Consider the following 16,643-nt stretch of genomic DNA (forward strand, 5'->3'; position numbering starts at 1 on the left):
CAACAGAGACTTGCTTTCAGTCTGGGAGGGTGACACTGCCTGTTACTTTAATTCGTCATCTCATTCTGACCTGCACTGTCACAACCAAGTCCAATGCTATCCTGAGAAGTAGGACCCCATCTTCCATTTGTGGGGTGGCCCCTTCTGGAGAGTACTGAATTCTCCAGTTCCTGACGATGCGTTTTCTCTGCCTATATCGGAACTGGCTGATTTTGCAGCGCGTCATACATCTGTGATACTGGCTTGGTTATCTCCTCTCCTATGGCACACACCAAGCTGCTAACTGTAACAATCACATTTTTATTGTCACCCTCTAGGGGCTGCATTAACAGCTCGTCCCACACCAACCCTGGTCCCAACCCATAAAAGATGCTTCTCTAGCACAAGCTTCAGAGTTCCATAACCTCCCTTTAAAGGTAGTGAATAATCAAATTACTTACCTTGGTGTTGCAGTAACAAGTAAAAATAAGTATCTTTTTGGAGAAAATTTCACTAATTTGTTAAATCATACAAAACAGAGCCTAGCACAGTGGTCACCCCTGTCCATGTCCCTGATGGGCCGAATTAATGTTGTCAAAATGAACGTCCTTCCTAAATTCTTATACCTTTTTCAATCCATACCAACTTTAATTCCTAAAGCCTTCTTTGACTCGCTAGACTCAGTCATATCATCATACTTATGTATGAGCAAGCGTTCCCGACTGAATACAGACCATCTTCAAAAATCTAAAAGTGTTGGGGGCATGGCTCTGCCTAATTTCTGCTTATATTACTGGGCAGCTTAACACACATCGTCTCATCTTTCAGTCTCAATTTTACAACCAATCTGACTGCCCAAAATGGGTGGCAATGGAGCTGAACTCTATTAAGAATTTCTCCATCTGCGCACTTCTTGGATCTGCACTCCCTTTTCTTATGCCTAAACCAATTGTTAATCCTATTATCAGGCACACCCTGAGAGTATGGGCTCAGTTCAGAAAGCATAGTGGTCTCCATGGCTTCTCTCTTTCAAGTCCTATTCTATATAATCACCTCTTCCAGCCTTCTATACATGATCCAACATTTCAAGACTGGTACAGAAAGGGCATCAGGCGCTTTAGAGATCTTTTTATAGACAACTGCTTTGCATCTTTTGAACAACTGTCTGCAAAGTTTAATCTACCCAACACTCATTTCTTCAGATATTTGCAAATTAGACATTTTATCAGACCTTTGATATCAAACTTCCCTGAGGCACCCTACACAAACACCCGTCGTTGATATGTTTCCCTGCATGAATCCAAAGGTCTAGTATCTACTATTTGCGACAAGCTAGCAGTTCTGAGGTGAGCCCCCCTTGACAAAATTAAAACTGCCTGGGAGCAAGATTTAAATCTCTCACTGTCAGACGATGTATGAGATTCAGTTCTCAAGTTAGTTAACTCAACCTCTTTGAGTGCCCGCTACTGCCTGTTACAGTTCAAGGTCGTACACAGGGCCCATATGTCTAAAACTAAATTATCTCACATTTACCCAGGTGTTAATCCCTGCTGTGACAAATGCAAAAGGGGGGAGGCTTCCCTTATTCACATGTACTGGACATGCCCTAACTTGGAAAAATACTGGAAAGATGTTTTCCAAACTCTATCCCAAGTAAATTACAATTTGATTGCTCTTTTCGGCACCTCCGGAGAGGGGGACACGCACCTAAGTCTGACCAAACGTTGCACACTGACTTTTGCCTCTCTTTTGGCCAGGCGCGCTGTTGGAGGGATGCTGCCCCGCCCACCCACGCTCAGTGGCTCAGGGACATCAAGTCCAGTCTACGCCTTGAGAAGATCCATTATTCAATTCTCAACTCGGACATAAAGTTCCAAAAGGTGTGGGAACCCTTTCTTGAATATTTTCAGAATTCCCAGCCAAACTAAAGGTCCACCCTTTCTTCCTTTCCTCCGCACATAAAGCCCTGACCTCCAGCATTTTCCAGCAAAATTCTACGGACTCAGATTTGTAAACATACACCAGTCTATGTATTAGGAAGTTACACCTTTCTATACCAATGCAGCTCTGTAGGGACAAAGGTTCTGTTGAACTCTTTTTGCTAATGCAGTGATGGCTTGGAGATGGGGATTGGGTGGGGTGGGTCAGGGTAAGGAGGCAACCAAAGCATGATTGTACTATGGGTGCATCTCTTTCATAGATGTGAATTGGACATTTGATACAGTTGATATGCTCTACACAAATCTCCTTTATACTATGCTCTCTTTATTTAAAAAAACAATAAAAATATTGTTGAGAAAAAGAAGATGCTTCCCTCCCTCCCTCCCTTCCCCACATCCTCTGCAAAAACGGGTGGCATGGTAGCCTAGTGGCTACTGTAAGGCTTTACAGTGCCAGTGACTGGTTCAATTCCAGCTACTGTCCATAAGGAGTTTGTACGCACTCCCTGTGACTGCGCAGGCTTTCTTCTGGATGTGCCAGTTTCTCCTCAGTTTCCAGACGGATAGGTAAGTAGGTTAATTGGTCGCATGGATGTAATAGGGAAGCACAGGCTCATTGGGCTGTTACCACAGTGTATCTCTAAATAAGTAAAAATAAACTTCGATTTTTTTCCCTTCTTAAACACAAGATTCCAGAGATGCTGTAAATCTTAAGCAACATGCACAGTGCTGGAGGAACTCAGCGGGTCAGGTAGCAGGGATATAAACAGTCAACTTTTCACACGCTCTCAGACTGAAACCTCGACTGTTTATTCCCCTCCACAGATGCTGCCAGACCTGGCGAGTTCCTCCAGCATTTTGTGTGCGTTACTCTCCTTTCCCCATCTTTCCCTGTTCTGTTAAGGAGTCATAGAGTTTTACAGCACAACTGGACATGCTAACCAAGTTGCCAACACTGAGCGAGTCCCATTAGTTTTCATTTGGCCAAGATCCCTCTAAAATGTCCTCTCTATGTACCTGTCGAAATGTCTTTTAAACATTGTCATTGTGATAGTCCTCGACTTGGAGCAGTAAATGCTGTCCGAGCTCCAGCAGTTTCTGCTTCTGTTATCCTTCCATGTCCCGCCTTGACCAGTTCTCCCTCCATTCACCAATCTGTCTCCCAGTGCAACAAGCTTAACAATCCATATCAAGTTCAAATTTAATTGTCATTCAGCCATACATGAATACAGCTAAACAAAACAGCATAACTCCAAGACCAAAGTGCAAAGTACAGTGCACAAGTCACACATATAAGACAGCAGTAAAATCCAGCCACACAAAAAAATGTAGTCCAAGTCCCTGATCCATGAAGGTTGCAGCAGTCTGCATTCAAACTCAACACATCTTGTCTTCTGCCAAGCGAACACAGGAGGGCAGCACCACCTCCAGCCTGTAATTTGCACTAAGCCACCCCTGGCACTCCAGTGGAGTGTCCGTATCGCATCTGAAATACAATGAGAAAATGTTTGGAAACACTCAGTAGATGAGACAACATCGGTGAAAAGAGAAACAGATTTGATGTTTCGTAAAAAAGAGAGCACCCTGATGGAAATACATTTTGGTTTGGCCCACCTGATTGATGAAGGTACCTTCCAACAGTTCAAGGCAGTGGCTCACCATTACCTTCAAGGGCAAAAATATTCAAAGACATGTATTTAGGGTGGGGGAGGGCTGTAAAGTTTAAATGAGATGTGAAGGGCAAGTTTTATTTTGTATAGAAAGCGGTGAATGATTGACTTGGGCTGCCAGGGATGGTGTTGAAAGAAGAAACTGTAGTGGTGTTTAATTTTTTAAAAAATGATATATGTGAATAGAATGGAGGGATTCTAGATGGATTATGTGCAGGTGGAAGAGATTTAATTTATTTAATCTCTTTGGACTGGATAGCCAGAGATCTTTTTCAGGAGTGGAAATTGCTGATAGAAGGGGGCATAATTTTATGGTTATTGGAGGAAATTATGGGGGGGGGGGGAGATGTGAGAGCTAAACTTTTTACACAGAATGGTGCGGGCATGGAATGCACTGCCAGAGGTGGTGGTAGAGGCAGATACATTAGATACATTTAAGAAACTCTTGGGCAGAAGGGTGACAGAAAAATGGAGGGTTCTGTTGGAGGGAAGGGTTAGATTGATAGTAGAGTAGGTAAAAAGGCTGGCACAACATTGTGGGCCAAAGCGCTTGTACTGTGCATCATGTTCATCACAGTCGTCATGGGGCAGAGGACCTGTTCAGATGCTGTACTGTTCTAAGTTCTATGTTTGCCAGCAACAACCATATCCAGAAAATCAATTAACTGTAAGTGGAAACTCTGCTCATTGTCCTGCAAAGATTGCCACTAAGAAAGCTAAACTGGTTCTGCATCATGGAAGGGACAAGGTTCAGACTGCTTGGATGTCAGCCGGCTGAGGAAATCCACCAGGCAGCATTTCCACCCCCAATAATTATCTCGAAGGAACTGTGGAAATTATCTTGCAGGAAATTTGGAAAGAATGGCTGGCTGGAGCTCTGACCGCTGCCTCGATCTTATTGAAATGGTCACAATTTAAGCAAATCCATCAATCAGTGACTCCAGAAGAGAGAAGACAAAGCCAAGATGTTCAGCTGTAGTGCATGATGCTTGAACTAATTCTGGTATACCAACAGTATGGCATCAGGGTTCAAAACAAATAATTTGCTTAGAAGAAAACATTGAACACTCGGGCAGGAATCAGATGTGTTCAATAAAAAAACTTAAGTCCATGTGCACAAATATCCAAGACAGCACCAGTCATGGTTCATGCAGGTTACAGCCTGGTATTGATCCAGACTGGCTCTCTGTACAACAGACACAGTGGGGATAAATTAGATTATTCAACAGAAGACCAGAAGGTCACAGCTCCGATATGTCACTTGCCTACAAGCACTGAGCAATGTGATGTTAACATGCCGGGATTTCAGCAGACAGCAAAGGAATCTGCAGTTACATTGCTGTGCAACATTAGAACATCCTGGCTTCACATCTGAGGGAGAATTCTCCAACTTTCTCCATTCTCCCAGATGCTGACTCACAGCCGGGTACAGGTACAGCAGGGTTATATAGCAAACTCGTCCTTTCTTTTCCAAAACACGTTCTACTTGAGCTGACGTCAGTGGGAGAGATATGTACGTGTTACCACGTGACCAATACCTGCTTACTGGGTGTGTTATTTGAACAGGGGAGCGGACCAATTGGAAACAGTTGCAAATTACAAACAGTCTGCAAAGTCATAATGGGGCAAATAACCTTCTATGTGATATACTTATTACACAGAAGCACAAATAGGAGCAGACTATTTGACCCTTCAAGTCCGTTCCAATATTTAATACAATCTTCTATTTTGATGCCACATTCCCATTCTCTTCCCATATCCCCTTAATGCTTGCTTATCTAGACAACTAATTACTTTTCTTAAACATGAGAAAGTCTGCAGATGCTGGAGATTCAAAGCAACACACACACAAAATGCTGGAGGAACTCAGCAGGTCAGGCAACATCAATGGAAAAGAATAAACAGTCAATGTTTCAGGCCGAGACCCTTCATCAGGACTGAGAGCGGAGGGGGGAAGATGCCAAAATAAAAAGATGGGGGAAGAGGCCAGCTGGAAGGTGATAAGGTGAATCCTGGAGAAGAAAGAATCTGATAGGAGAGGAGAGTGGACAGTAGGAGAAAGGGAAAAAGGAGGTGACCCGGGAGAAGTAATAGGTAGGTGAGAAGAAGTGAAAGGTCAGAGTGGGGAATAGAGGAAGTAAGGAGAGAGAAAGGTTTTTTCACCAGACAGAGAAATCAATATTCATGCCAAAAGGTTGGAGGGTACCCAGATGGAACGTAAGGTTTGCTCCTCCACCCTGAGGGTGTCCCTCATCATTTATTTATTGTGTTTTTTAAAATTTGCTTTACTGTTTCTCTAACTTTTGGTTTTTGCTGTGGCATTGGATCTAGAATAACAATTACTCTGTTCTCCTTCGCACTTGTGTACTGGAAATGTATGTTGAACAATCTTGAATCTTGAGCAGTGGTTAATTTAAGTCAATTAATAAGCATAAGCGATTCTGAACAGCAGTGAGAGAGGGTCTCCCTGAAATCAATTAAGCAGCCACGGTTTAAGAGTATTGCTAATTTTTTTTTAATCACGCACAAAATACTGGATGAATTCAACAGGTCAGACTGCATTTATGGAACTGAATAGATGGTCAATATTTTGGGCCGAGACCCTTCTTCAGGACTGAGAAGGAAGCGGGAAGATGCCTGAAACGTTGACTATTTATTAATTTCCATTGATGAGGCCTGGCCCGCTGAGTTCCTCCAGCGTATTGTGTGTTGCTTTGGATTTCCAGCATCTGCACCGTTTCTCATGTTCATGTTTTTCTGTCATTGTTAGCCACAAAAAAATGGTCAAGTCACAAGCTCCAGTTTGATGTCTTAGGAAAGGATAGATGCAGTTGCATTGCAATTCCAGTTTAGAATATGTAGTATTTAGACTGCCTCCTGGACTGAACTCTCCCTATTATACTTACTTTCCCATTCAACAACCTTCTGAGAAACTGAACAAATGCACATGCCAACAGTTGATGAGAAAGCATTAGCCACTGCCATAGCCAGATACCTCCAAGTGTTGCCAATGATAGACCGGATCTTTTAAGTCAAGTCACTTTTTATTGTCATTTCAACCATAACTGCTGGTACAGTACACAGTAAAAATGAGACATTTTTTCAGGACCATGGTGTTACATGACACAGTACAAAAACTAGACTGAACTATGTAAAAACCAACACAGAAAAAAAAACTACACTAGACTACAGACCTTTCCAGGATTTTTTATAGATTACCAACAGTATTCTTATGACGCAAGAATGCCAAGTCATTCAAACTAGGAGACAATGCTGTGAATGCTGGTTTCAGACCACAGATAAATGGAAGTTTAGAGGAGCAGAGGTTAAAGCAAAATCAGTAAAATAGGAAGTTAAATCACTATCCTTAAGGGAACAGGAGAAAATTTGTAAGTTATGGGTGCAAGAATCATGGGTCTGTCTCGGGACACTTGCTATTGCTTGCTCTGTGGGTGGAGGGTGCAGATGCATTTTTTTTAAGTAAGTGAGGAGGGGGAGGGCTGTTGCTTTGGGGTTCTAACATTTTAAATGTCGCTCATTCTTTGGGGTACCCTTCTGTTTTCAAGGATATCTGTGAAGAACAAGAATTTCAGGTTGTATATTGTATGCATTCTCTGATATTAAATGAAACTATTGAATACAATACAAATGTAGAAAAATAAATAGTACTAATATTTCAAGTTGAAGATACCTCATCCCTTATTCGATTTTCAGCTCTAACCAGAGTTGAGATGTTCCCCAGGTCACTTTTGTCCGTATCTTTCCTATTGGGATTGGGGATCAGGTCCCCCAAGTTCTTAATTCTCTACCGTTAATACAGTGCGGCAAGTTTAGCAACAGACACCACAGGAGAGTAACTGCCGACTTGCAGGATTTCTACATGAACGCTTGCTGCAACAAGCTTATGGAAGGCAGTAACAAGAAGCACCTTCACCAGCTGACACCAAACACTCTGAAGCCTGGAGTAGAGTGCATATGGATTTGGTAAAGAGACCTTGTTATCTCCAAGATCCATACTGAGCTCAAAGATGGGATGGGAAGGGTCTAGTGAGGAGTTAGAACCCCACTCCCCACTCTTTAACACTATCTAGCGACTCCTGCTGGAAATGCGTGCCTGTATAAACCAATAAGCAAGACACCAGAGGAATTCAGAGGGTCAGGCAGAATCTGCTAAGGAAAATGGACAGTCAGGACCTTTCATCTGGACGGCCTAAAATGACGGCTGTCTATTTCCCTCCACAGGTGCTGCCTGACCTGCTGAGTCCCTCCAGCATTTTGTTTGTTGTTCCAGAATCCAGCGTTGGCAGTTTCATATGCCTGGTGAGTCTGTATGAACTTGGAAAATGAGCAGAGCTGCTTTCCACAGTTGAACTGCTGTTGATCCTCGCTACTGTGCTTGAAGCATAACCACTAAGAAAAATAATTAAGAGGGATCTCACATCTTTCATAAGACTAACGTGGTTGTAGATTAGCTACACAGAAAATGTAAATTTAACTGAGACAGAATTTACAGCAAAATTTGTTACCTCTCCTTTCCTTCTGTTAAGTTAATAAATTGTTATATGGTTCATAGCCGGTTCGGTGACCACAGTCACATGCTATAGAGTTTAACTGCACTTAAAAAAATTCCTTCCTCAATGATTCCGGATCCTTCGCCGCTGGATTCCAGTCCATATTTTCAATCTGCGCATAGTTTGCTTATGACGAATGGTCGCAATCGACGATCTGGAAAACCCGCGACGGCGTTTGAAGCTAGTCTGGACGTGGAGCGAAGCAGCACACAAAAACAGGCGTTTGCAGGTTCCATGTGCCTTGAACATTAAAAAAAATCGTATAAATTAATCGGTTTTTAATTTGCAGTTGGAACGCACCGTTATTGCACGTTGCAATTGTTACCTACGAAACTGCATCGAAAAAATGTCGATAAGTTTCGTAAAAAAATAATGTTTCGCACGATGTTTACGAAAGGATTTTAAATTCTTATGAAATCGCCATCAGCTTGCACCCCCGAGGGAAACGTGCATCCTTTTCATTGGTCCATTTCACGCAATTCTTTTGATCTCTCTCCTGAAAACTGAGCAGAGGCAAAGCTTTCTGTAAAAATTCTACATCTTGTCTCTTGACGGTAAAGGTTTTATTCAACAATGAAACATTCTCTGCAAAAGAGGCGTTAAACGTTTGTTCGTTGCCGAACACGTTTCTCAAGACCGTGCGATAAATAAATCGATGTATGCTATTAACAGTTGAAATTGGCTTTTCTGGAACAATATGTTGCTGCTGATATTTTACAGGAAAATATTGGAGGAAATTTCAGACCATGGGTGATGGGGCTGGTCGTTCTGTGTATTTTTTTAAAGAATAATCAGAAAATCTTCGTACAATCGAGTACACTATTATGTATGCATCTCAAACTTAAAACTTTTGATGTTAGTTTGTAAAATATCTTTGTTCTGTGTGGATTTACTCATACAATAAATACGATGACAAAGATAAAGGACTTAAAGGGAAAGTAAATTCTATTAAAGGTAGGTATTCCCTCTCAACAATAAAAAATAAACTTAAATATTTAAAAGCATTTTTCTCGTTTGATTTTTACCCATTCCCTTCACCATTTGTACTTCATATAAAGTGGTCTGAAATGCATTCCAGAACACGTTTAAGACCAATAGTCTAAACATAAGAGATTCTGCAGATGCTGGAAATCTTGACACACACAATGCTGGAGGAACTCAGTAAGTCAGGCTGCATTTTTAGAAAGGTATAAGGACTGAGACCCTTCATCGGTACAGAATAGAAAACTAAGATGGTAATGTGAGGTCATTCTAAATTCTCCATCAACCCATGTTTGGGTTTTGTCAGCACCTGTGAAGCTTGTTGAATGAATGAAAGGAAGATAATAGTGGAGAATATTGGCTGGCTGTTGTGCAGTGAATGGACCATTTTGCTTTGAGGTTCAAAATACAAAAATTATTAAGAACTTCAGTCTTTTCAGGGAAATATCCTTCCATTTACCAAGTATAATTCAATTTACATACAACAGGATTTGCTACTCAAGTGGGGCTTGTCAGTAAACGTTAAGGCTGAGTAAACATTTTCTTCCTTTATATTTGCATACATGTGGATAGGACTGCATTCAGCAAGGCTGTGACAGCAATTGTGGTGAATCCCCTTTCTTCTGTTTGGGGTTTGGTGGTTGGGAAAGGGCTGGAAACACTTTTCAGATTAAATCATTTTGCTTAAGGGATCTGATGCTAACATTATGAGATCACCCCAAACGTTAACAAAATCTAAACAGTACCGGAGAAAATGGTGACTCATATATTCTTCATATACCATATAATCATTTCACTTCAATTAAGATTAAATTTTGCTGACTTGAAATTCTTAAATAATTCGTTCAATCAAAGCCCCACAAATATTTTGGTTGCAACTCTTTATGGAATTTTTTTGTTCCAGTATAAAAATTGGTTAGAATGGTAAGACTATTAAAACATGATTTTATTTAAGATTATGTTACATAAAATAACATCATTCAATGATTGAGACTCTTGTACAAACATCAACACGATTTCTTTGTTCTAACTACTTAAAGCACTATAAATACAGGATGTCCTTTGTAGAAAAAACAAGCCCTTAAAATGCAAAGCAAACTAGTCAAGTGCACAATATGCAGTGTTTCCAAGAATTCTAAAACCACAGAATAAATGGTCAACCTCCTTGTTGATCACTATTCAGTCAAAAGAATGTATTTTGGAGATCCATTAAATTACTTTACACCTGATCCAAAACAGATGATTATAAATTTTTCATTAAATTGGGATGTACAGTATATAGTGGTTTTTAAACTGATGCCTGCTCCATTTTTCCCTTGTCCTTTGGTCTCGACAGTTGTACGAAAAACCACAACCCGTTAGCTGGTACACACACACACACACACACACTCTCTCTTTCTCTCACACACACACACTCACACTCTCTCTCACACACACACACACATACACACACACTCTCTGTCTCTCTCTCACACACACACACACACACTCTCTCTCACACACACACACACACTCTCTGTCTCTCTCACACACACACACACATGTCACAACTGGTGTCTGTGATAGATTTTATTTATGCTTCTGCAGGGACATTTTAAATATATGAATGGAAATCAAAAATGGCTATTGGACTGTAATGAGATCCAAATTAATTGATTAGTTTTTCAAAAGTTTTTGCTATCCTAGTTGACAATGTTAAACCGTTTTGAAAGCTTTCAAATAGATTTTTCTGAATTTTGTATTACCTGGTTACTATAGTGTTCCAATATTCAGTCAAGTCAAGTCAAGTCAAGTCAGGTTTATTGTCATTTAACTATATATGTGTATACTGTCAAATGAGACAATGTTTCTCTGGACCAGTGCTTAAAGCACAGTAATATACTTAACACACACATATAGCACACAATAAATTAGGAAAATAAGAATTAAATCTACAAATAAATTACACATTGATAAACAAAGTAAAGTGTACAAATCAAATATGGTAGGGTACAGTACAATTATGTGGTGACATATAATGTAAAATCCAGTGAAATATTTAAATAAATATTTAAAATTTTATCATCCATCAATGGCTGTTAATTAAATACAGCTTTTCATCACTACTTTTCTGTTTGGCACCAAGCATTTATTTGTTGAAAACAACTCAAGAGTGGGAGACCACCTAAACAAAGTTGTTCATTTGAGCGTTATTCCAGGCACTGAAATTACAATTCACTCTCTCCGACAGCACCACAGTGTGGCTGCAGAGTGTATTACCTACAGAATGAACTGCAGCAACTTACAAGTTTTCTTTCAAACCCCCCTCAGCCCTGTAACCTCGATATGTAACTATAAAAAGACCTATTTAAACAGTAAATAGCTACTGCACCATATTTATGGGATGGTGAGAACATTTTCTTATATTTCACTTTCTGATTTTATTTGCGATATTGACTACGGAACAACCAACAATCACGAGTGGACTGAATGCATGGCTTTCCTCCAGGTGCTCTGGTTTCCTCCCACATTCCAACAGACCTACAGGTTATGGTTAGTAAGTTGTAGGGATGCTACATTGGCACTGGGGATGTGACAATACATGTAGGCTGCCCGCCACAATCCTCTCCGATTTCATCTGACTGACGCAAATAACACATTTTGCTGTATGTTTGAGGTACACATGACAAATAAAGATAATCTTTTAGAGAAAAAGGAGGTAGTTTATCAAAGAGGGAAGGGTGGGAGGGGAATCACTGCAACATCCAATGAATTAATTATATACCATTAGGCTTCTGAACTTCCTGTCACATCGCATTTGAAGTATCACTGTTTAATCTGTTCCACAGCTTACAATATTTAATTTATGGACTTTAGTTTGTTATTTATGCATGATTCCTCTGTAGATTTTATCCTTATCTTCATAAGTTATCGTGTGTACTAATGTACTTTACACCCTGGTTTGGAGAAATGGTGTCTCATTTCTATATACAATATATTGAAACATAGAAAACCTACAGCACAATACAGGCTCTTCAGTCCACAATGCTGTGCCAAACATGTACTTACTTTAGAAATTACCCAGGGTTACCTATAGCCCTCTATTTTTCTAAGCTCCGTGTACCTATCCAAGAATCTCTTAAAAGACCCTATTGTATCTGCCTCCACCACCATCACCGGCAGCCCATTCCACACACTCACCACTCTCTGTGTAAAAAAACTTATCCCTGACATCTCCTCTGTACCTGCTTCCAAGCACCTTAAAGTTTGTGACATCATTTCAAATTCCTTCCCCTTTGATAAGCTTTTCTTAAGTCAATGCCTACTCCTGCAGCATTCCCAACAGTCTCAATCTCTAACCTGTTTCCCTGTAACCAATTCAATGACTCTACTTTCCTTCTCTCACATGCCACCACACTTTGAGCAACTTAAAACAGTCATCAAAGTACCAACCAACACACCTTTATGATGAGAGAGTTGAATGTAGAGGATTCCGTGGAAAACAACACAATCATTGGGAGAGCATATGATAACTAATGACAACACACATAAAAGATAATGCCCTCTCTAACAGAGAGACTAGTAGAATAACTCCTCAAAATAAATTCAAGAAATTATTTTTAAAATTTTCAATAAGAATTTGAAAGCAGACTTAACACCCGCAGCAATTTTTGCTGCAAATTGGTACAAGACGAGTAGGAAGCCAAGTCCTTCATGGTCAGCAGACTCAAGTACAAAATCCAAATCTGCTCAACATCTTCAGCAAAGCATTCCTTCCATCAAAAGTGGGGACATTTGTAGATGCTGGTGTAATACACTCTTCCACTCACAGCTCATGAGATCCATTCAACGCGACCTGGAAATACTCAGATGTGGCCAGGAAAGTTGCAAGCAACTCTCAAGCCACAGGCAATGATCACGTCCAACAGAACAAACACAACCATCTGCCATTGGTGTCCAATATATCCACAAGTCTCCCACCATCAACATCCTAAGGTTGCCGTACACCAAAAACTTAACTGAAGCAACCATATAAATATTGTGCTTTCCAGGAGAAATCAAGAGTCTGGGCATTTTGTGGTAAGTGACTCATTCTCTTGAATCATACCCACCCACTGCCCAAAATATCTTTCCAGTATTAACAAAGCACAAGTCAGGAATGTAGATTAATACCCCTAACTTGCCTGAACTGCAGTTTCATTATCATTCAACAAATCCAAAAAACTAAGTTCAAAATAAATCTATTATCAGAGTACATATACGTCACCATATAAAACCCTGAGGTTCATTTTCCTGTGGGCATACTCAATGAATCCAATAGACATATTGGATGGGGTAATTGATAAGTTTGTGGCCTAAGGTAGAAGGAGTTAGTTTTAGAAAACCTAGCACTTTATTTTTCAACATAGTCCCCTCCTACATTTACACACTTAGTCCAGCGGTCATGGAGCATATGGATCTTGGACTAGAAAGTGTCCACAGACGGGTGATTGATAAGTTTGTGGCCTAAGATAGGGGATGAGTTATACAGCTCTCATTACATGCACATGCAGTTCAACTCTCTGAGTGCTTATGTAGAAAGTCTGAAATTAACTCATCTCCTTCTAACTTACCAATCACCCATGCTCTGGACACTTTCTGGAGGTCCAAGATCCGTATGCTCCATGACCGCTGGACTAAGTGTGTAAATGTAGGAGGGGACTATGTTGAAAAATAAATGTGCTAGGTTTTCTAAAATTGACTCCTACCTTAGGCCACGAACTTATGAATCACCCCTCACAGAATCAAAGAAATCAAAATGAAGAAACAAAATGAAGAAACTATTGGCAAACAATACTCCATTGTGCATGTTCATCTCCACAACAAGGACAGTGCGTAACATGTATAAAATGTAAAACATACAAGTCACCACCCACCTTTATGTTATCCTCCAAGTTATATACAATCCTAACATAGAAGTATATTGTTATTCCTTGTCAGAATTATATAAGAGCATAAGACATAGGAGCAGAATTAGGCCATTCAGCCCACAATATTGTCATGACCAATTCCAGATCCCATTCAACCACATACAGCTGCTCTCTCACCATATCCCTTGATGCCTCGACCAATCAGCAATCTATCAACTTCTGCTTTAAATGTACCCATGGATTTGGCCTCCACTGCAGACTGCGGGTGAGCATTCCGCTGATTCACTACTGTCTTGCTAGAAAAAAATCCTCCTTACTTCTGTTCTAAAGGGTCGCCCCTCAATTTTGAGGCAGTGCCCTCCCTCTAGTTCTGGATGCCCTCACCATAAGAAACATCTCCACACCCACCCTATCTAGTCCTTTCAACATTCGGTAGGTTCCAATGAGATCCTCACGCATTCTTCTCAATTTCAGTGAGTACAGACCCAAAGCTGTGAAACACTCTTCATATATTAATCTCTTCATTCCTAGAATAATCCTTGTGAACCTCCTCTGGACTCTCTCCAATGATAATACATCTTTTCTGAAATAATGGGCCCAAAACTGCTGACAATACATCACTTTTCCCTTTGTAATAGCTCACTCCTCCTGCTCCCTGACACTCATGGACCTCTGGCATACAGCTGGTGTCTTAAGTTCATTTGCCATTTCTTTGTCCCCCATTACTACCTCACCAGCATCATTCTCCAGCAGTCCAATATCAACTCTCAACTCCCTTTTATTCTTTATCTACAGTAACTGAAAAAAACGTTTAGTATCCTTGCTTTACATTACTGGCTAGTTTGTCCTCAATATATGTTTATATATCTCAGCAGCTCAGATGGACCGGCCATGTGATCTGCACGGATGAGTCCAGAATGCCGCGTCAGTTGTTCTACGGAGAACTGGAGCCGGGCAACCGTGCCCATGGTCATCCAAGGAAGAGGTACAAGGGCAACCTCAAGTCAAACCTTAAGTGGGCCAAACTCCAGCCCTGCGATCTCGAACACACTGCTGCTGATCAGTCCGAGTGGCGCAATCTATGCTCCAAGGCAGCAAACAACTTCCAAGCCAACTGGCGCAGGCAGCGCCTCAAGGCGAGTCAAGAAAGACACAGGAAGGCATCCGCTCCTGCCCCAACAGGCGGTGCTCCTTGCCCCATCTGCGACCGTATCTGCGCTTTGGACTTCGGCCTCAGAAGTCATATGCGTGCCCACAGACGTTGACTGCGCAACACATTCATCTTCCTCGGACTACTACTATACATGTACATAAACTTGACAATAAATAAATAAACAAACAAACTTGATAAAATAAATAAATAAACTTGACATAAATGACAATAAACTTGACTTGACTTAATGTGTGTTAAGACCACAACAGCTTTACTGTGCCTTGATGCCATGAAGATGCAAAGAAATACCCTTCTTTTTGACACCTCTGAGGCTGAAACACCTCCCTTTTCCTTCAGATTATCTATGAGGCATATGACACAAACAAAAAGGGGGCAGAGGAAATATTACCTGTTTAGCTGCACTTATGGCTTCAGAGTCTTAGTTAGATCAAATTTTTCAGCTTCAGTTTCTAAGTCAATGGTGGCTTTAGTCAGCTGCTGAATTAGGTGTTCTGAGGAGCCACACAATGAAAAGAGCAATAATTATTTGCTGGGCAGAATGGCTCAACCCTTGCCCTTGAAGTGAGTGTTGCTAGGTTGTTCAACAAGGGGAGCATTACAGCTGAACCCCCAAACGTTTCCAGCAGGGGTCCTTGAACTGTTTTCAGCAGTGTTTTCACAGGTCAGGAATACTATCGAAGCAGTCTCTCCAGCTCTCTTCAGCCAACTGTAACACTTGCTCATGCTGCCCTGTGAGAACAGCTAACTCAGACTGAACCGTGACTCTGTGGGCTATTGAGTAAACCCGCCGAGTGAACCAGCACCCTAATACTTCCTTCTATTTTAATAAAACATTAGGACGACACACTAAAGGAATTTTGCCAATATGTAGTCTTAGGCTGTCCCTTAGCTCTTTTAAAATAATCTTTTTGTTTATATCCAGTACTTAACAAAGCTGAATTATATGTCAAGATCAAACAAGGGTTTACTCTATAAATAATTCCTGCCATTACTTTTAGCTTCCATGAGCTGTGAATTTTGTGCTTTTGCTTTCAAATGGGGAAAGTTCAATGATAGTAATATATAAATGTCAATTTCAATTAAAAGGAAAAGGAAAACTTTAATTTATAGAACATGTCCCAAAGCAATTTACAGCCAAGTAAACACTTTGAAGTGTAGCCGCCATTGTAATGTGGAAACAGGGCTGCCAGTTTGCACACAGCAAGCTCCCACAACCAGAGCACCACACACACAAAACGCTGAAGGAACTCAGCAGATCAGGAAGCATCTATGAAAAAGAGTAAACAGTCGACACATCAGGCTGAGACCCTTCTTTAGGACTCACAGCCAGGAATGTGTTTAAACCAGACCATTTGTTTAATCACGGAATAATTTGCCAAGGTAAGAGCATTGCATTCATAGAGTTATAGAGAATGGAAACAGTCACTTTGGTCCAACTC

General features: G+C 40.8%; 1 long non-coding RNA gene across 2 annotated transcripts in view; it reads right to left on the reverse strand.

Annotated features, from left to right (window-relative positions):
• LOC132379262 (uncharacterized) overlaps positions 1 to 16,643 on the reverse strand; it is a 64,695-nt gene that overhangs the window by 20,550 nt on the left and 27,502 nt on the right. The window contains exon 3 of one of the 2 annotated variants that reach the window (XR_009507346.1): positions 2,937 to 3,405. This is a non-coding gene — a long non-coding RNA (uncharacterized LOC132379262). Of the gene's footprint in view, positions 1 to 2,936; positions 3,406 to 16,643 lie in introns of those variants that run through there. The other variant, XR_009507345.1, reaches the window with a different exon arrangement.

Source organism: Hypanus sabinus, chromosome 21 (assembly GCF_030144855.1).
Source record: "Hypanus sabinus isolate sHypSab1 chromosome 21, sHypSab1.hap1, whole genome shotgun sequence".
Taxonomy (NCBI): Eukaryota; Metazoa; Chordata; class Chondrichthyes; order Myliobatiformes; family Dasyatidae; genus Hypanus; species Hypanus sabinus.